At 37.7% G+C, this 23,167-nt stretch overlaps 1 long non-coding RNA gene across 2 annotated transcripts; it reads right to left on the bottom strand.

The window, feature by feature from the left end:
* Positions 1-1,512: 1,512 nt before the first annotated feature.
* On the bottom strand, positions 1,513-21,809 carry LOC124167875. Of its 2 annotated transcripts, none has more exons than XR_006866779.1 (4): positions 21,719-21,809; positions 21,540-21,599; positions 21,223-21,386; positions 1,513-2,978 (listed from the first exon to the last, which is right to left on the bottom strand). It is a non-coding gene; the product is annotated as an uncharacterized LOC124167875 (long non-coding RNA). The 2 variants fall into 2 exon arrangements; XR_006866780.1 differs by having other exon boundaries at positions 21,685-21,782.
* Between the last annotated feature and the right edge of the window lie 1,358 nt (positions 21,810-23,167).

The following is a 23,167-nucleotide window of genomic DNA, read 5'->3' as shown; positions in this document are numbered from 1 at the left end:
AGAAAAGCATTTTGATGAAATGCTCAGCCCAACCTGACCTTAAGTTTACCTAAAGGGTGCAACAACGATACTTTCATCGTGCGAGTCGTTCATTTAAAGGAAGCGCTCCCTCTGCTGAGTCGGTGGCAACCACGGGCCTCTTTTCGCCTCCCCCTCCCACGACGGAGCTGCCGGTACGCGCATAGAAACATCTAGATAAATAATAAGTGTTATTGACGTTATTATTGATATTTAATATACAATTCATATGTGCTTGCATTACTAACATTTTACGGAAGACAACAGTACCAATCAATTTTCAATTGACTCACTAGTTTCGAAGTTAGCAGAGGTTTGCATTGTTTACAACAACTCCGTTAATTTTTGTAGTATAAACAATTTGTTTTCGGCAAACTGCTAGTAATAGATGTGGCTTCTATATATCAAAATTGCAAGTTATAGCAACAAAAACTGCGGGAATGCCAAGCACTCAAAGTTGGGCACCTTGATTTTACTCACAAAAAACTGGTACTTTTTCGAGAAAAAATTAAGTACAGGAAATACTATTTAGCCGAAGAATTTTTAAAGTACATGATATAACGTAGAACTAAATTCTCTTTCGTATGCTTTTTATTGCATTGAAATCGATTGCTTTGTTTAGATGCTAGAGCTCCTCAAACTCGAGTATCTTGCCTTTTTTTACACACTAAGTTATTCTGGAGAAAGCAGCAAAAAAAAACAGTGCTTCTGACCGTGGTGCTTTGAAGTGTGAAATCGTAAATGATGGTGCAACTACGGAGGGAAATGGTTCGCCTAAAAACTTACGGTAGGAATTGAGGGGAGGTAGAAATTCAGTAGGTAGTAGAGGTTCAGCAAAAATATCGCAGCTGACACAATTCCCCTATTTACGTGACTACTCGTAAACATCACGTTGACAATACTTCATAGTTTGACATGCGAGGAAGATCACGCAGAGTATTTCTTACACACCACCTTAAACCCTTTGACATTGAATCATACCAAGAAAACATTGAAAGTCCATAAAATTCCTTAAATTTCTACGCTCTTACAGATTAATAAGCTGCCTCATGACAAACTTTCGAATCAACACATGGAAATAACAGGAAGAAAATTAACCCTCTTAATGCAATCCTTCTTCCTGTAGTACTGGAAAGAAATGCGGATAGTATTTTGATAAAATGTAGCCATTACAAAATAAAATAACAATACAACGGTATTTAATTACATATACATAAGCGGTTTTTTTAATTGACGAGGTTAAACTGGTTTATATTGACAAAATATTTTTATATTTACTGAAATGAGTTATAGCAATGTGACAGGTGTTAGCAAATAAAATAATGCACCACGTATGAGCCGATATATCAGCCCACGGCACTTTTTGCACGAGCAGCAAAAGCCAATATGTATATCGGCCCACCACACTACAAGGGTTAAGTCACTCAATGATACATGAAATATTTAGCATTTTTAAGTTCTACTTCAGAGACAACGATACGTTTTGGTGAGGGGAAAAGGACAGGTAAAAAACTGTGATTGTAAATGACAAGAAGTGGGGAGAGGTAGAAAGGATATCACCGATGGTATCATTGTTAATACTTGAGCCCATAATGAGGGCATAATGGCTCCTCTATTGCCAAAGTTAACAGGGATGTGACGATTTTGTGTCTGGCTTTTTTTTTCTGAAAGTACTGAATCCTACCGTATGGACTTGAACTAAATTCATGAGAGAGAGTGCAGTCATGACAGCAGTGATGACAAAGATGAAAGAGGAAAAAATTCCACCACATAAAAATGAATTTTACGCAGCCCTCCGAACATTAAGAAATTTTGACAATCAGGTGGACAATATGGACTCCCAATTTAGTTGCCATTTAAGCAAGTTGGACTCCATGGTGGAAGCAGCGATAGAGAAGAGCAAAATGGAAACCAAAAAATAATTTTTCACGCGCCTTGTAACGAAAGGGCACTTCCAACTGTAACCATGAACTTTACTCCAGCACTCTTCTTCACTCCCCCAATCCGATAGATCTTTCTTTCCAAAACCTTTGTTTACCCTCCCTTTTTGTTGATCTTCCTGACACCCAACTTACACATCCCAAATCCTCTACCCGTACCACTTCCCCCCTCCCTAGGGTGATGGAGCTTGGATGTTGATTTTTTTCTATAGATACTACAGTAGGTTGAGCAAGCAGCCAGCAAAGAAATTAGGAAAAGGTTGAGGCACAAGACTTTAGAAAAATATTTTATACAGAATGATTTTGAATTAAAATAACTTAAAAACAGCTACCAGATATTTTTCATTTAAAAAAATTTTTGAAACCTGTCAATTTTTTAATATATTTTAACTTCCTGAAATAATCTCATTTCCAAGCAATATGGACTGTTTTGGCCACGGTAAGCCTCACAAGAGCTGACTGTATACACGGCGGGGATGGTCCTATACTCATATTTGTAAAGAGGTATGTGAATGAGGGATAAGTTGAAAACCAGATTACTGATTGCAGGAATTTTTGTACTTCCTCTGTGTGAGTGCCTAACCAGTTATGCTACTTGAAGATCGGCAGATCACTGGTCCATGTTCCATCAGAAACGCAATATTTGGTAAGGGGATAGGGAGTCCATGAGGAGAGGAATCCCGAAGGAACGTGGAAAGGGTAGGATAAATAGTCCCAGCATTGTGGAGAGAAAAGGGGGGGGTAAGGGCATAGGTATTCTTTTCTTTCGAAGGGGAAAGGCTATTGAATAATAGGCATTGGTATGGAATATTCGGGAGGGGTTAATGGGAAAAGCACTCCTTCCTCTTACTTATTTCAGTGAGACAACTTTGTAATTTCTTATTTCCTGTTTGTGATTTTTTTCTAAGCTCACCATTATTGACGTTATTTTTCATAAGGTGCTTTAGGGCTTATGTTCCCAGAGCAGATAAAATATACCATTTCATCATATAGCATCCCAGGGATAATGACCAACTGCACCTGAAAAAAAAAATGAGGAGAATGAATTCATTAGTTTAAGCCAAGAATTGATCCTGCAAAATCAACTGTTTACTCAGCAAAGAGAACAGTTACAACATGGCCACAAATTGAAAAGTTGTGAGTTGATTATTTTTCATTTATCCTGACCTGAATTTAGAGGATGTAACATATGGTTTAGCAAATAAAATTGAGGATGCAACATTAAAAAATTTTTTAAGAGTAAAAATCTCATTACTAGTCAAGTTCTTGCTAGGAACACTGAAATAATCACAATTTCAAAGCTTAAAATCCCAGCTCAAAAAGCGGGTGAGTAAACTTCTTAAAATCCCTCTATCCTGTGGAATTAAATTTTGTGAAGACTGATAAATTTGGAACGGACAATGGCATTACATACACTGAAAATCAATATAATTAGACGAGAGATTCAGGCTGACAGTGAATTTAAAGAACACTTACACAGCAGAAAGCAGACCAGGACCAATATTAGACTATGAAAAAACAAGCTTAAAGATGTGAAGGAGTTTAGCTACCTAAGAAGTCAGGTAACCAGTAATGAAAGAAACAAAGAAATCAAATATCATCAATGAAGTGGGCTTTCTATAAAAAGAAAAATCTCCTCACCAGCCGAGAATGCCAACATAGAAGTATGAAAGCAATCATTAGATGCAATTATTAGATGTATGGAGCATGTTAATTTATAGGAGCATATGGAGCAGGGAGGCATGGACAGCAGTGGAGAGGTCAAGATTGGCAACATTTCCATGATAAAAACACAAATGGTAATTTCCACACTATTTAATTCAACACTTAATGACCGACCATGGTTTCAACACTTTGTGTCATTTCAAGCTTGATGTTGAAGAATTTTTAACATCAAGCTTGAAATGTCTTACATTTATATCTTTTTTGCCTTATATTTATAACTTATTGCATTACCAGGGCTTTTTCAATCCAAATATTGCTTTTGAATTTCTATAATTTACACTTTCTTTAGAATAACTAAGATTTTTCAAGCATTGTGGAATTTTAAGCAGATTTCTAGCATCAATAATAACAAATTTAGAAAACACAAGGTACTAAGACTACCTCTAAAAGTTTGTTATTAGCAACACTACATTTTCAAATAAAAATTGTCAACACTTGCAAAAACAAAGAATTCATTTCACAATATAAAAAATGGAGAATGCAACCAGATCTTTCTTCACAAAATCCACTGACAATAATACAACTTCACGACGATTTCTACAGTGAGGAGGATCATAAATGATCAGGGCCAATTGACAAGGAGAGGCCCTGAGGTCTCGCATAGCTGGGTCTCAGGCAGGGCCTGAAGGCTTCCAACCATTGCTACCTCAGCTGTCAGTTTCCCTGTGCCAGCTTTAGCCAACATCCGCTCATTTGCATTGAAAAATCCAAGTCATCTAGTGCCGACATTTGATGTTTCTCACATGCAAATTCTTGCCAGCTATTGTAGCCCACAAAAGGGTTAAGCATCGCATGGGAAATTCAACAGAAAAATAAAATATTTTCAATTTCATATTTCTCACAGGTTAATTGAAAACCACATGCTTCATGCTTTGCCTTGATACTGCGGCAATTTCAAAGGCCTCTATACCAAAGTTATTTTATGCCCTTCCTAAAGGTAGACATTTCAAAAGCCCCTACAGATGTAAGGAAACTCACACGATTGAGATATAAATTATTACCAACCTATATTAAGTACTAAGTACTAGTAAGTATAATTTCAGCGTTGTCATGGGAAAGGTAGTAAGTCACTAACAGTATATTTAACAGGAGACAAAAGAAAGAGGTTTGCCAACAGTGAGAAGTTTATATTAGTGTACAAATTTCATAAATCATAGCAACTGATATATTGTACCAATAGGGTATCCTTCATCAAAGAAAACGATAGGTATTGATTGCGATTCATTACCCACCATTAATGTATTCATAATATACAAATTATTTGGTTTTAGAAGTTTCAGGTTAGACGAATGGCAATGGTCAATTTTAACTGCATTTGAAAAAGGCCAGATTGGCACCCATACGATGCCACTCCACGTGACGTCATAGGGACCTAGTTTCTATACGAGTAGATAAGAGTTTTACATAGTCTGAGATTACCAAAGCATGCATGAGGTACAGAGCTCAGGGAAACATCTCTTAATGATCACCTATTAAAATTGCCTAAGGGCGGAAAGTTTCCTTTGCTCGATAGGTATTAATAATCATTATTTAAGCTAAGCACTACCTGCTAGCAGGGTACTCTATGCTACTGCCATGCTCGGTAGCAAGCAGCCTGCATCGTAGCGGCATTCATAGCTTCACACCCAGGTGGCCTCATACAGCAGCAGCCACGTCAAACGGACTATTCCCAGCATTCATACTTAGCCGTCACGTTTCGTGCTCTTTTCACATTTCATTTAATTGCGAAAAATAGATATATACACATTTAGAAATCTAAACGTGTGAATTATGTACTCCAGGAGTAATAATATTTTGATTTAGGCAATTTAAAAAAATAATAGGAAACCACCCAATTGACTATCTACCTTAACCATACCATTGACATTTTGATTGACAGGATTGGATTAGGTCAAATTTCGATTTTTTGCAAATTGCTACCTTTCCCATGTCAACGCTTCAATTGATCAATAATAATGTCATTGGTCAACATGCCTGAATTTCCAGTTTCATTGACACTTCAAACTACAGCAGATCTTAATCACTGAAAAAATGATTAGCACATTTTGAGGAGTGGACATTGCATTATGTCTCGTGGAAAAACTTAGTTCATGCTAGTGTTCGTTATTAATTTTTAATTGCTAAAATTAAATTATAATTATTGACGAGATTAATGACACTTTGGGGTAAACTTGTACCTTCTGGATAAATATGTGAATCACAGATGGTGCCATTTTTTGGCTGGAATCTCAAATTTACTTAAAGGTGAAAATAACTTGCTTTCTTCCTTAACATTTTCATCATTAGTCATTAAATCTTAGAATCTTCAACTTCTGGATCACAGGCAAACTGATACACACAAGAATTTTATTTGTGAATTGCCGAGTATTGACCAAGTAAAGGTTCAGCTGGGCATTCAAGTAAGTGTGTATATGTTGCAGTTAAGTTCAGTCATGCACACCAATTAAGTGATAATTTATCAACCATACTCTCCAGTATTAAATAATTATAATAGTTTAGTAATGATTCTTAGAAGCACGAACTCCGAAAAATGCATAAATGTCCACCTGGGTAGTAGAAGATTTGAAATAACTTCGGTACGGAATTCATTGAGTTAACATTTCGAGCCTGATATATGACAGCTGTGAGATTGGCAATGCGGCTCAATCTTCGCCACAACAAGGAGTTGGACATACATCTTTAATTCTAAATTACGGCCTGCGTTTAAGACTACCATTTATTTAAGTCCTGTATGGTTTGGGGGAAAAACGAATTCTAATATCAATATGTTCAGCAAAACATTTCTCATAATTCATCACTTTTGTCAGACCTGGAAATATATTGGGGCTCTAAACTCATGTTCTTTGTGTCACTCCTAGATTTCTTCTCAATGTTCTTGTTCAAGCAATCTAAGCCTAGCGCACAACCTTTGTGTCTCTTGCGGCTCCCATCTTAATTCGCTTAACATCTAGGTACGTAACACAATCTGAACACCCATAGCATTTTTTTGACAAATTGTGCAGCTTTCCTTTGTATTTTATTCAGTTCATGGATTAAGTCTTCCTGCACCGGATCCCATTAGCTCACTATATATTCAAGGTGTGGTCATACCAGTGCAAAATAGCACCTCCCTTTTACTTTCTCATCCAAAAATCTTCCCACAATATGCTTGATGGATCTTAACTTCTTCAGGGCTATGCCGCAAATATTCCTTATGTATGTTCCCCATGAGAGGTTCAAATTTATCATAACTCCCAGGTACTTCACTTTACATTAATACCATCAACAGCATCAATATGATTACAGTTAGACAAACTCTGCAAAAAAAATGCACTGCCAATTTCCTCAGATTAGGTTCGAGTCCCCCCTCCTGGCTCCACAAATGAACGGAGCTTAAATCCGATGATAGATTTTCACAGTCAGAGTGATCATTAATTTTCCGATCTATCGCCTATATCTATCATCTATAGATGATGTCGTAAAATGCCGAATTTTACTGTTAATTAAGGAGCTGAGGTCATTAATGTTTATAATTAACAAAAGGGGACTGATTACGCTTTCTTGTGGAACACCTGATGTCACTTTAAATACATTAGAGCTATGTTATTTTGTCGAGAACTAATTTTTGTCTATGATAGTTCAGAAAGTTGCGTATCCAGCTTACCACTGTGTCGTTTAATCTGCACGACTATAATTTTTATAATTCATTGTGATGTACCATGTCAAAAGCTTCCTTAAAATCTGGAAGCAATGCATCAACTCGTCTTTTCGATTCACCAGATTTGAGAAAATCGTGAACAAAGACCACGGGCTATGTTTTGAATGATCTACTTCTTTGGAAGCTGGGCTGATAGCCATGAAGGAAGTTAAGATCCAAGAAAGTCATGATATTGCTAACGACAATATTTTGTATCTTGCCTATAATCAATTTTAATGAGATTTGACGATAGTTGCCACGGTAATATCTATTACCCTTTTTGAATTCCGGTGTAACGCTTGCAATTTTCCAGTTCAGTGGTAACTTTCCTTCAGGTTTTAGTTAACCATTGAATAATCTTCTTAAATTAATCAAAAGTTTTTTCCCACTGCTCATTGCCTTCTGTACTACTACAGCAGACATCCAAGTAAACTTGAAACATTCTTTTCCAGCAAGTAAATAAAATAATCCGCTTAATGGAGGTAAATCTAATGCTAATAATAAGCCCGCTCAAGTCTTGTATTAAAATGCCATTATCCTGGTGCTTTGGCATCCAATTTTATTTTTCATAAAGATCACAGAAAAAATTGAAGGAGTGTGAAACTCATGCACGGACAATCAGCAACACTGGTAATTCGCGCCTGGATAAAGTCTGTTGTACCCCCGAAAGCATTGAAGAAAGATCCGAGGTTTTCCTGGCATATGATGATGTTGAAGTTGTTTCAGGTTTCCCACCGGATGAGGTTCTCCATCTCTTCTGACGTGTTGATGGCCGTGTTGTCCATCGTCATCAAGACCTGACGATGATGGACAACATGGCCATCGCAATATCGGCAGAGATGGAGAACCTCATCTGGTGGGAAACCCGAAACAACTTCAACATCCTCCAAAAGCATTGCTACTGATGGACAATGCCCTTTCCCATCCAATTTAAGACAGATATGTTCTAATAATCAACAATTTGTTAACCCCCAGCATCACAAGCATACTTCAACCAATGGACAAAGGTGTCAATTGCATCAATGAAAAGGAATTAGCATATTGGTCTTCTGAGAATGCTATCCAATTAAGAGGAAAACTTAAAGAACTTCTGGAATAAAATAACAATATTCACAATGTCTCAGGCCTGGTCCTTGGTGAAACCTATCACGCTAGTCTTAACTTGAACTTGTAAAGGTGCCTTCCCTAGATTAGAGGCCTATATATAGTTAAGGTGAGACAGGGGTATTTGCTCCTCCGTTCTCCCAGAAACAACCTCCTCCTATGGCACTGAAGGGAGAGCAATACCATAGATGGAGGAGGATGAGCAAGCAAAGAGTCACAGTTAGCCTAAAAGGGACTGATGAAATAAAACCTATTTCAACAAAGAAGCAAGAAAAGCCTTGGTGCTTTACAAAAATATTTTGTCAAGAAAACCTTGCTTGCTGACTTCAAAAAGAATAATTGGATGTAAAGAGAGATTTAAAAAAACTGTAATTCAACTACAGACACAAATACAAGGATAAAAGAAATATCTTCCTCGTGCTGCGTAATGATACAGTCGGATCCGGATTTAACGTCTTCGCATTTATCGTTTTTCCGCATTTAGCGTTTATTTTTTTGGGTCCCGATTCATTCCCTATTAGGACAATGTAAAAATTATCCGTATTTTGTGTTTCCGCATTTTGCGTTTTTCCGCATTTATGGTCGTAAAAATTTGTCCCGCTCAAGATTTTTTTGCCCGATTTAACGTTTTTTCATGACGGTTCAACCAAATCTTCGAATTTATGCTCATCAACAAGAAAAGTCTCATGAAAGTTTACCAAGAGTCGATAGAATCTACCGGGGAACGCTTCTTCAACCGCTTTCTTCCGCGAGCGCAGCGCTGCGACCTTCAACTCGCAAGCTAGGTGATTTGTCTTCTCGTAATGTTTCGCTCCCCTTCTGATCCAAACACCAGGCACTTTTTGTATCAGATCCGATCTAATGGAGCAAAGTCATCCCTTAATAACCTCGAACTACCTTATCCTTCACTTCTTGAACTTGACTTCGATGAGACGTGACGACTGATGACACGAGTTATCCTCCGAGGGCCGCTACAATAATGGTTTTCTCGTAATGTTTTCAATTGATGGCTTATGCCCCTTTCAACTCTACTACCTACGGGCAGTCGATTATTAGCCCAATATTTTTTCAGTCGGCTACTTTCTCTTTCCAAAAGAGGAGGCCCAATATCAATTGCGCAGTTCACTAGAAGATTCTTTCTGTAATCCATTCCAAGGTCAGTTTCCACGGAGGAACAGCGAAAGAACCGAGGAAGTGTTTCTCCTGTCATGATCGTGAGTGAGAGCATTCTTTCCCTAAGGAACAACATTATTTTACATCGTAATTTAGATATCCAGGAGCCAATTTATCGACATGCAGCTGGTTGATATCGCTGTCGATTCAAAAATATTTATCTGGTGCTAATTAATGTCAAAAGAGAATGACAATCGGAGTTTTGACGAACTATCACGGTCCATGACTCTAAATAAATCGCTCATGCTGGAAAAAATCACCGCATACTCACGGTAGAATAGATGAGCGCGGAAAAATACGAAAATCCGGCAGGTATCCCTTGGTGGTTGACTTCGACATCATAACCCTGACGAAATTGCCAAACTCCAGAGACACTAACAATTTTTCGGATGAAATCCAGTTCTGTTGAAGATTAAACCTTGTCACTTAACAGAGTTTAGCTAATCGTTATTCAAGGTCCAACCAAATTGTATTAAAAGCTACCGAGAAACGAGGCGAGTCGGAGTCAAGGTGATCAGCGCGCCGCGTAAGCAACTTCTCCCGGCTCCATTCGACCGGCATAAGGCCGCGGATATATGACAACGAATCTGGTGTTATCATCGAGTTGAATCACCATCGATTTGTACGCATACTAGAAATAAGATTCTACTTTTTTGGATGACCTCGAAATCCAAAATGTGCTCATAGGAGGCTTTTTAAAGGCTCATAAATCCCTTGTTTCGCCGAGGCAACAGAAAACGTTAAGTTGGCAAAATTCCAGAAAACCTCCCTTTTACTAAATATTCGGTAGTTGAGAATTCGGGATTAGCGATCTTCTGCTGTCCCTTTATTTCACTCATTCCTCATGATTTTTCGAGTACCTACCTACACCTTTTCTTATTATATTAGAGATGCTATAGTCACCTACATGTCACTTTTACTGAAAAAATTCTAAATTTCATCGAGACCTCTGAAATATGCATAAAAATGGAATTACTAATGTCCATAATAATAATCCGAGTGGGAATGCTTTTAAGTTGATGTTTATTGGAATTTTCTTAAAATATTTCATTAAAACAATTGTCATCCTCTCATTACTTATTTTTACTACCCATTTTTTTAGCTGATTCCTGAAAAGTATTATCCAACCTTCATAGGGCAGAGAACATTTCATTAAAGAATTTTTTGCTGCATTCAGCACCTTGTAGTTACTTGAGATAATATTTTTTATTCATAAAAAGCCATTCCAATCATTACAGACCCTAAAACCTGAAAAAAATGGCAGGTCCTCATTTAGTGTTTTTCCGCATTTAGTGTTTTAAATTTTGTCCCCCCTGAAAAACCTTAAATCAGGATTCTACTGTAGTTAGCATAAAAATTTAGAAAATTTTGCCGGCCTCTGTGGCGGCAGGGTGAAGTCCTCACCTGCCAAACAGGAGGTCGTGGGTTCGAGTCCCACCTGAGTATATTACCCCTATCCAGGGCATGGTTGTTTGTGCAAGTTAAAACTGTTAACATGTGAATAACCCAGATGTAAAAGGCCGTATAGGGCTGTTTTCAGTAGTATGGAAATAAAATAAAATCTATAACGTTCACATTCTTTTGCTTCCACCTAATGTCACGAGCAAAGTTCAACCATTGCATGTAATAGGGTGGTTTCCAATTTTTTTTTTAATTGCCTTAATCGAAAGATTTTTACTCCTGGAGTATGTATTTCACAGTTTTAGATTTATTAATGACGATAAGTATTTTTCGCGATTAAATGAAAAGAGAAAATTTTCAAGCATGCAAAAACACAACGGGTAAGTATGAATGATGGGTAATCGCCGTGTGACGTCAGCAGTAGGTGACCTTGGTACGAGAGTACCGCGCCCGCTTCGATGCAGGCTGCTTGGTGTGCATGCAGACGACGCACCATCTGAGAGGATACCTTCAACACTTCGAGCAAAAACTATATTTCTCAAATAAAAACTCAACAAAAAGTTTAACCTGCACTCCAAATACACAGTATCTGAGATAACTGCTTTGTAATGGATCTTCCAAGATTTTTAAATGCATTGACAAAAGTGGTGCACGTCTACTTCAATATAAAAAATGTAATAGCATTGTTAACGATTGGTTATGGTACATACAGAAGTGAATATAATGAGAAGAACAATTAATTAGAGGAAATTTATTGTATTTTAATCATAGCAAAATATTACGCAGGATGGATATTATGTCGAAATGTATTAAATTCATTAAAAATTCTTAGCAGCATTCTGACAAGATTTGGGGGTAGGGCTAGAGGCATATTCCCTTCTTTCAAAGGAAAAACAGAAATATCGACTTGTATTACGACACCGGTGTTGAGTTACAATAATGTAAATATTAACTGTTGGGTCATAATACCTTCACGATGTGACTCCAAATAGTTTTCATACAATAATTAGTAATTTATTACGACTGGCAAAAGAAATTCACATGGCTCTAGCCGCCTCGGATCCGCATCGTAATTAATAATGATTGAATACAAAGGCTTATATCATGATTGAAACAATAATGCAATGCCTTACCTAGGCACTCCTCTACACTGAACAACCTCCTCCCCAAAGTCCTTACATCCAGTGATTCACAGCGTCTGCTGAATTACTTGAATGTCCGTGGTAGCATGGATGCCAGCAAAAAATCTACACATAAAGTGTGTTTTGTGCAAAATGTCATACTACAATGCTTAAAACTAGCGGAAAATCATTCGTCACGGTTCCACTGAGTGAGAAGAAGAGACTTTTGTGGTTTGAAGCAGTCAGAAGGGATTATACAACCCACAATAAAAATACTCGCTTTCATTGCTGTAGAGACCATTTTAAGGTTAATTATCGACGAAGTGGAAGTAAAACGAATATTCAAACACGGAGAGGAGGTTGGTTCACATTGAAAAATTACTTTGATGATCTCCACCACCATGGCCATATCGACTTTCGGTAAATTGTCCGAACCTTCTCTAACAAAGCCAGACTCCGAGGCCATTGAGCTTGGCATGAATAACCTAAGTATTTAGTGAAGTTAACTTTTCACGTCAATATTAATTGAAGGTACTCAATTGAAACACAAGTTACAACGAGAGTACAACACTTACAGCCTTCAAAACAAGACAGTGCGAGAGAATCTGTAACGGCATATGTATTATAATATAACAATACAACCGGCATACAAATTTCGTTATTCATTTTTATGCGCAATGCATGCATGCGCAAAGAAATTCCGAAGTCAAAGAAAAGCAGAGCATGGCGGTAGCGCAGAGCACCTTGCTGGCAGGTAGCGCTTGGCTTAAATAAGGACTATTAATACCTTACCAAGCGAAGAAAACTTTCTGACCATAGGTAATTTTAATAGATTATTAATAACAAATGTTTCCCTGAGCTCTGTGCCTCATGCATGCAGACGACGTGAAACTCCTATCCTCTCGTGTAGAAACTAGGTCCCTGTGACGTCACGTGTAGTGGCCTCGCACGGGTGCCATTCTGGCCTTTTTCAAATGAGGTTAAAATAGACCACTGAAATTCGTCTAAACAGGGATATCTAAAACCAAATAATTTGTATATTATGAATACACTAATGGTGGGTAACGAATCTCAATCAGTGCCTTTCGTTTTCTTTGATGAAGGAAACTACCCTATTCTGACATTTGCGAGGTCATTATGTTGTAGAGCACATAACTGGGCTTATTTTTAATTGCTTTCTATAAATTTTTGCAATTTTGATTTGAATTTAACATTGAGGACATGGATGATGCATTTTTGTAGAGGAAAGAGGAATGGCTGGGGCAAACATAGGCAGATGTAGGGGGTCACGGTGGTATGTGCCCCCCTCCCTAGATGCTTAGAAGATAGACAAGATTTTTAATACAAATATTAATGAAGTTCATATTTAATATAAAAATTGTAAATATTTCCATACTAATACCTTTTATAATAAAATTGAGAGTATACAGGCATCCCCCGAGTTACGTAAGAGATGTGTTCCGGCAGACTATGCGTAAGTCGAAATTTACGTAAGTCGAACCTTTGCGTTGGAGCTTCAGAGATTGCTGTATAACAAGTTGTATCGTACAGGAATGAGCGCAACCACATACGCCACCACATCCATCGCTAGAACTGCAAATTTTCACGTTGATTGCTGACTTGGGATTTATAAGCGATTTTTCTACAGAAATTAATGAAATTTCCTTCGAGGAATGACAAAAATGGGTCACTTTGTTATTTTTAGCACGTAAAAAACTCTATAACTATTCGATATTTTTTCTACCATAGGTTGTACGAGCGAATATCTACTTCTTCGCGCTCGCATTCGAAAATTAACGTAAACATTTGAAATACGGCTATCGCTTACGTAAGTACGGATTTACGTAAGTCGAGACATACGTAACTCGGGGGATGCCTGTATTTCTTAACTAAATTGTTGCTTGTAGTTTTTAATCCCAAATATGAGAAAACCGTTTACCTGTCCGATTCTGGTGCCCCTCCCAGAAAAAAATCCTGAATCCGCCCTTGGGGACAAACGACAATGACTTTGGCGATCACCTAACTCTATTTGGAATTTCATCATAAAAATGGACTATGTATCTACTGATGATGATGCCAAAGTATGCTAAAGTGATGCAGATATCAGGGACAACATTGGAGTAGGGACCAGCCAAGATAGCAACGAAGATGAGAATGACACAGCTGTTCCACCGAAAAACCACTAAGTTATGCTTGATATACAATGCAGCTTTCAGAGAAGCTAAAACATTGACAACCATATTTCAATTTTCATTTTTCAAGAATTGTAGCACTATTACTATAAGCGATGGAAGGAAAGCAATATAGTAAAAGGTTCCAGAACATAAAAGACCTGCACCTCATCTTTAAAGATTTGGAAATGGGAAATGACACAATCCCTACGAAAATACAGTAAAACCTCTATACGTAGTAATGGAGGGGACCAAAATTTGGGCAAATGGAGGTCCACTATAGAGAGGTTTTAGTTATAGGTCCATTTTTTCATATCCTTTGGAAATGAAAGGAACTACTGTCTTTTAAACCATTATACTTACGCGTTCAACAAACATGCCTGCATTACTGAACATATATTCATCATCGTATATTTATTTAATAATTGCAGAAAGCGAGCGCTATTGTGTGATTTTTACCATGATTCAAGAGAAAATAATGTGAGCTCTCTTAATTCAACAGTCACTTAAAATTATTAAGATAGTTGGATACCTTTTTTCTTATTTACTGTTGGGCATGCTCTCATATGGAACAAAATGGTTAATGGTTAATGTGAAAATTACAGCATGTTAAAGGTGTATAAGAAAAAAAAATAAGCATGAAACATTTATCACCAAAAATGTCATTACATGTATGTAATCGTGGCTGCATTAATGACCTCTAGTTGTCTTGGTACGATTTGTGGAGGTAGTTTGGCCATCTCGAGGGTGTCTCCTTGGTATGATAAGTGGAGGTTTTACAAGATAAAGAGGTTCACTACATAGAGGTTTGCCTATAAATTTACATGTAAATCAGACAGGACCGTAGGGGTGGTAAGAAGTATGGAGCTTTACAATGTAAAGAGGTTCACTACATAGAGGTTTTACTGTATAATGGTGGTTTATGAGGAAGAAGGGAGTGACTGAGAAGTAAGTTAGGATAGAAATGGACATTGATGAGGGAACACACATCCGGGTTAGATGAATTGTGAGAATGAGCAATTTCCTGTGACAGTACACAAGGGATCTACGCTCAGTCCTTTTCCGTTTAGCCTTATTTTGGATGTCCTCAGAGAGAACGTAAGGGAGCAATCCTCACAGTCAATGCTGTTTGCAGACTTCATGGTGTTGGGGGGAAAGACCAGAGAGGAAATACAGGAAAAACTGTAAAAATGGAGGGCAGCGATTTAAAGAGGGAGTTTCAAGACCAACAACGAGTCTGCATGCTGTCAGTAATGTCATGTAAAGTACAAATTGAAACTTATTGAAACAAACAAACAGCCTCAACAATGCTGGGCATATGAATGGGTACCTTGGGTTAGACAATTCCGTACCTCTAAAGAACCGAGATTACTATCTTAGCATTCTGGTTCCCTTGTGGCCGTTAGTATTTTCAGCACAGTCAGCCCTAGCTTCATATTCTCCTAACTTTGTATCCACAACTCTGTTTCTCCATTGCCCTCTAAAAAGAACTGAAATTGGCATCATGAGTGAAGCTAGACATAAAAAAAGAGGCAGCAAATTGAAATGATTAGGCCTACACGGCTAGTGAAAGTGAGTGACATAAGCACTGAAAATGAAGCATTGGAGTAATATTTCACCAGTGGACTCCAATGAATAGGGTGGTTTCCTATTATTTTTTTATTGCCTAAATCGAAAGATTATTACTCCTGGAGTACGTATTTCACGCTTTTACATTTTTAAATGGCGATATCTATTTTTCGCGATTAAATGGAAACTGAAAAATTTCAAGCGCGCGAAAACGCGATGCGTAAGTAGGAATGATGGGAAAAAGTCCATGCGACACATTTCTGGTTCCCCCTCCCACCTTGTGAGGTGACCTTGATCGAGGCTCTGAGCGCTGATAGGACGCAGGATGCTAGCGGGTAGCTGAGTACCTTGCTGGCTGGTAGCGCTTGGCTTAAAAAAGGTTTATAAATATGTACCTTATCAAATGAAGAAAACTTTCCGACCTTAGCCAGTTTTAATAGGTGATTATTAAGACATGTTTCCCTGAGCTCTGTGCCTCATGCATACATTGGTAACCTCAGACGATGTATAACTCCTATCCTCTCGTGTAGAAACTAGGTCCCTGTGACGTCACGTGGAGTGGAATCGCATGGGTGCCAATCTGGCCTTTTTCAAATGAGGATAAAATTTGACCCTTGCCATTCGTCTAAACCGGTATTTCAAAAACCAAATAATTAGTGTATTATGAATACACTAATGGTGGGTAACGAATCGCAATCAATGCCTTTCGTTTTCTTTGATGAAGGAAACCACCCTATTGTGGGACTCATCCGACTCAAAACCATTGGACTCTTTAAGATTCCTTTATCAGGGCATGTGAAAAGAATAAGGTGTGAGCTGGGAAATGCTCCCATGTTGTAAGTTCCAGACTCGACTGCATCGGTACCCACTGAGGATGAAGAGGAAAACAAGAGACCATGCTTCCCAATGGTCAGAATCCAACTGCAACCAGCCGAAGCTACCAAATTTTGTCGACCATTTTGAGTTAGCCCAGCTTTAATCATCGAAATTCCTGATGGAGAAGCCAGTGATTACTATTACTATACTACAGCCGGTAATCTGTATAACAGAAGATTTTTGCAGAGTTTATTTATTTTTAAGAGGTTAAATGCCCCTTTCAGTGATTGATTTACAGTTTTCTTCTGTAAAATATTTCATTTTGTGAATTGGGATATGTAGACGTTGTGATTTCGTACAACTGAATACACAGCAGTAACTAACGATGCATATATATTCCTCCAACTTTCCGGACTTTAACAGATGGATGGAAGTGCCGAAAATAACTTAAAATCCACCCAAGAATATTTTCAAATTGATTAAAAATGAGAGATAACTGTTTATTATCTTACAAATTTAGACTCTTTTAATTCAATCAGCTCCAACCATAAGGAAGAGGAATTCTACCTGCGTCTTTAATTTACATGAGCACATTTTGCAGCAGCAATAATCAACGTGCCGCTTCCAAGACATTTCTTCAGCTGCAATTGCTTCATCTCTGTAAGTCATGGAAGCAGTGACTGTATCCAAGAGAAAGAGCTCTCTCCATTAAACAAAAAGTGGAGTTATTGCAAAAATTGGATTGAGGTGTTAATGTTAGAAAGCTTCGTGAGGAGTATGGTGTCGGAGAATCAACCATTTATGACATAATGGGACAGAGAGGAAAAACTTTTGCAGTTGTTGCAGAGTCTGAGTCCTTGGCCAGAATTTCCAAAAGAAGAACCATATGGGGGCCGAGTAGCAATGAAGTGGACAAGTTGGTGTACGAATGGTTCCAGCAGTGACAAAGTGAAGGTGCTCCAGTTTCCTGAGGAATAATAATGAGAAAACTTTAATGTTCCCACAAGCAAATGCAAATCACTTCACCTAACTACTAACAACTGGGTGGCAACAGAAATCCATATCACCAACGCATTCCATATCTGAAGGATACTGGAAATAAACCGTAAGCAGATGCAGCAGAGGAGTACATCAATGAGTTAACCAAGTTGGTGGATGAAGATATACTTTCACCAGATCAAATTTATAACATGGACAAGATTACTGTTCTTCCCATGATGAGAAGACAGCAAGCAAAGCCAAAGCACCAACAGAAAGAGTCACCATCGCAGCCTGTTCCAACGCTGCCAGGAGCCATAAATGTAAGCTCATGGTCATAGGCATGTGCAAAACCACACATATTAAACAGGACACAACAGTCCCAGTGATTTACAGAGCAAATAGGGCAGCATAGACAATGCAAGAACTATTAAAGGAATGGTTCCATAATAATTTTGTTAAAGAGGTTTGAAAAAATTTCATGGCTCTTGGAATGCCAGAAAATTCCACAAATTTCATTATTGCTGGACAATTGCCCTGCTCATTGTCCTGGAGAAACTTTCATCAAGAAGAATGTTATAGTGTCTTTCTTTCCACGGAACTATGCTTCTCTAATCCAGCCACTTGATAAAGAGATAATAAATAATGTTGTCAATGTTATAGCATCACCATCAAAGAGAGGTTATGAAAAATACTATCAACTGCGACACCGCTCTCTAATACAACATTTCTGCAGCCTCAGCAGGAAAATTTTACAATTGAAAAAAATTCGATTGAAGATTTTTTAATTGAATAATGACAAATGAAACAAATTTTAATTGAATAATGACAAATGAAACAAATTTTAATTGAACGGTTCAATTGAATATTTTTAATTGAAAATATTCAATTGAACGGTTCAATTGAATATTTTTAATTGAAAATATCCAATAGAGAATGGACCTAAAAATATGATTTGCAAGTTCTATTTCTTAATAACTTCATAAAAAAATTCAGACAACCATGTACATACATATTTAGAAAAGAAATTCATCTGTGGATGAAAAATTTCATGATCTTCATTAATGGGACTTTAGATATAATAAATGCATACCAAGCTCCAATAGTGATAGGTAGAACTTGATTGCTATTTTTTAATGAAGAGATATAAACCAACCAGCAAGGAAAAAATCCTATGCCAGGGCACAGAATTTTATTGGTCAGAAAACCAATGTGATGCTGTGTAAGAAATTCAATGATCAACATTATAGATTTATAGGTGGGCATATTATAATCTTTGCAATCTCACCAGTATTTTCAGGTTAGAACTGCTGACCTGAGTTAGCTCGAGTGGTTTTTCGGCCTAACTGTTGTCATCCAATATCAAAACGCGTGGAGGAATTCTGGAAACTATTATCACACTACTCACCCCAAGGGCCCTTAAAAGAGCAGTTAGGCAAAAGAATACCTTTATGACTATCTCAACAGTCACTGCTGTAATGCAATTTAATTATATAATCAAAGTCAAAGACACTGAGCATAAATTTAAGTGATCACATAACCATTCCAATATTTGGCAACTGTATGGTTTTATCAAATCGCCAATTTTTGTCGGATCTTCACCAAAATTAGTATGCATAACTTATTACACATTCTAAACAATCCTAGTGGAGGGCAAAAGCGCTTAGAGTACAAATAAAAATTTACTAATTCATTACTTATCTTTGTGTCGGATGGGTAACTTATACGTTGCAGGAGCCATCATAGATGAGAAAAGACGATCGAAAACAAACTGTTGTGTTTGGGTATAGACGGGGCATTATGTGCCTTGTAAAGCATGCAAATTTTCCTCTCTACATTCTGTAAAATCCAAGCGAATGAATGGCTTATTCCTAGTGTTCAGTCGTAGGACCGGAGGGGTGGGTCAGGTAGTGCACGGCGGAAGCCGTAGGTGCAGCTTCTTTCTAATTTATGTGTCGACTGACTCCGACAGACGGGCTTATGATGGCATTAGCAAAATTATGTGGGTGGGTCGGATTATGCCAGGGCGGGTCGAGGCATGGTTTTTGTATTAAAAACATTAATTCATCCCTCAAAATTATATCAAAACCCTCTGATACAAACTAATTTGTTCACCTTAGCAAGTTTAGTTTTCTATCGTCTTTTCTCATCTATGATGGCTCCTACAATGTATAAGTTACCCATCCGACACCAAGATAAGTGATGAATTATTAAATTTTTATTTGTACTCAAAGCACTTTTGCCCACCCCTAGGATTGTTTAGAATGTGAAATAAGTTATGTATACAATTTTTTGTGAAGATCCTACGAAAATCGGCGATTCGATAAAACTATACCGTCACCCAATATTTCACCCAGACATGAAACAACACTATCGAATAAGTGTGTCATAAAAGGAATCAATCAAATGAAAGTTTAGAGTAATCAATTCCTGAAACGTGATAATTTGGGTTAGGAATTGCTGACCACTTAATTCTTGCACCATGAAATCCTTCAGCAACGGCCAAAAAATGAAATGGCCAGAGTAATGATACACCGACAACAGAATAATTGCAAAATCAACCACAGTGGCATAGCAAGGGGGAGGGATCTGCATTCCCCCTTCAGCCCCTAAATATAAAAGCACACTTACTTTGCATCACTAAACAATTGAAAACCATTGAAAAATTGAAAATTGACAACAATTGAAAAATCATGAATTTACAAAATATTTATTTGAAAAATGAAGCTTTTTCGATTATGAAATTTTTTTTAAATTAGTTGTAAACCCTTAAGTCTATTTGGAATTTCATAATAATAAATGGACAATGTATTAACTGACGATGAACTCAAAGTATGTTAAGGTGATGCAGATATTGGGGACAACGCTGAGGTAGGTACCAGCCAGGGCAGCATTGAAGATGAGAATGACATTGCTGCTCCACCGAAAAACCACAAAGTTAGGCATAATACATGGGAGTACCCAGCAAGGGGCAGGAGGGGTCAGCTGCCCCCCCCCCCCTCCCCTAGAAGCAAAATTCGCATATGTCTTAAGGAAAATATTTTTTCAAGCATATTTTAAAACTAATACAGAGCTGTTACAGTTTCATTAAAAAGTCGATTTCATTCACCTTTAAAATGCTTAAATCTTATGTATAACTTGAACAATCATGGCTTGCCCTACCCCCTCGCTTTGATCCTGGGTACGCCCTTATCCTAAACCTTCAACCTTGTTTTTTCAAAAATTTTCCCCCCTGGGTTAGCACCCCATCCCGAACAAAATTCCTGACTACGCCACTGATAACTCGGTAACATGACTATAACTAATACATTCAATACCTAACGAGTTGACATGATTCGTAAAATAAATGATAAATTGAGTTGATGATATGGTCTTTCCCGCATAAGTAATTCCAAATATAATTATAAATTGAAAAAAGTCGATAATGGTGACTTATATCACATACAATTCCCAAACATAAACTGCAACTTACACCTTAACACATCTTAAAAATGTCAAATTTTATCTCATCAACAAAATATGTTACGTACCTTTTTCGGGATCATCATCTCCGGTGGGGGTTGTTTTCTGGACATTTACCGATGTTAACGATCACAATTGTCTGGTCCCAATTTATGAAACCCAAAATCTTCACACTCCCCAACTTTTCACTTCCTCCAATCCCAGATCCCTCTCGGTTCAGTAAAATTGTCCACTGTGAAAAAGTGACATGCATTTTACCTTTACAAATTGACCCAAAATAATTATAAATTATTGCAATGCAAGCCCATGTTTCTCATGGCAAGCCAAATCTTTCCAAGGGATCGAAAGGCTGGTGAAAACACAAATGCAATCAGAATGTACTTACCCTCTGGCGTGGTCCATAAGAAAGTACAACCTCGTGATATTGTACACCGGAAGTACCAGCCTGAAATAAAAATTTTCATCAAAATTACACGAGTGATCAAATCACAAACCAACTTAAAATTTACAATAGTGAGAAGGCAATTCACCAGCAACGCGACTTAATTCGTCACTCTTATTCACCTCCAAATTGTTCCTTTTAACCACTAAAGACTAGTCACGAGTCGTATGCTCCGACTGCTCCCAACGTTTCCACCAGTTTCCACCTCGTGACCGTTTACTTCCTGTTATTTAATTGGCCATTTGACTCGAAAATATATGTTAATCAATTTTTCGAAATAGGTCAAAATAAAAATGATTTACGTGAATTAATTATTACAATGCTTAATTATTAATGCTTAACTTTGTGAAAATATCGGTTATAGAACAAATACGTGATCACGTGACTCTCGGAAGAGCGAAATTCAAACACCGCTTTCGTCTCCGCATTGTCGTTATAGCAGTGTCAACACCTTTTTTGACGCCACTAAAGAGCAAACTGCATAAAATTTTCGCTGTGTATGCTCAATAAACTATTTAAAAAGGTTTTTGAAGGAAATATGACTATTGGCAGCCCCTTTACTTTTCAGAATGGAGAAGGCTAAGTAATATAGCGAAATATTATATAAGAACCATAGTCTAAACATACACTGTGTACGAACCATACGAACGAAAAACAATTACCCTAAGAGAAATTTGGTTAATTAAGGTGGATTATCTGGGGCTATGTCTCAGGCACGGACTTGGAATAATCTTTTATAACCTATGTTGATGAAATACAGTACAAATCATCTCTAGTCTTACGCTATTTTATAGCATCATATATCCCCCTGAATCGTGCTTACGGCTCAGGACGCTGAAATTCGCTGATGAGCTGTTGAGATCATTATAAACTCTTGCGTCATTCTGAAGAGTTTATACTTCATTGACTTCGTTGATTGATATGTTGGCAACCTAGCAGACGGGATGCAATGAAGCAGAAAATATCGTGTTCGGGGGCCTATTTCATGGTTATCCACGCATCTATATCACAGAACATAGATTTTCAATTGTGCAAATATGTATCAGTGTTCAAATCAGACTTTAAAAGATATAATTTCGGTTTGAAGACCTTTTCCTTCACGTTTTACCATGTAACATAGGAGCACACGGGCTAGCTTTGGTGTTGTCGCTTACGCCGAGCGACCAGGAGCCGAGCGACAGGAAGGACGACATCGCGTAGGCAGGGTCGGCGAGTTGGACCGTAGCCCGGTGGCTACGGTTGGACTGGACTGGTCGGGACTGGTCTCAGGTAGTCCTGAGTTGGGTGTGGCCCGCCTAAGGTAGGCAATCTGCAACCCTTTCCCTGCTGGACTCACTCCTCGGCCATTAGAGCGGGGCTCCCTCCCGAAAACTGACCGCTCAGACTCTATATACTATGTATAACTATAGTTTTAACTTTTACCAGTACGAAATGCAAAAATAATGTTGGTTTCCACTGCATTTCAAATTTATATTCTGTAGTAATTTTATTTCCTACTGGTGGTAATAAAATTTAAGTGCCTAGTTCTACATGCCTAGCTCTCTCTCTATTATTATGATTTTTAAACATCT

This window comes from Ischnura elegans, chromosome 1, assembly GCF_921293095.1.
Source record: "Ischnura elegans chromosome 1, ioIscEleg1.1, whole genome shotgun sequence".
NCBI classification, from domain to species: Eukaryota; Metazoa; Arthropoda; class Insecta; order Odonata; family Coenagrionidae; genus Ischnura; species Ischnura elegans.
The sequence above is the reverse complement of the archived record's forward strand: the minus strand, read 5'-3'. Positions and strand labels throughout refer to the sequence as shown.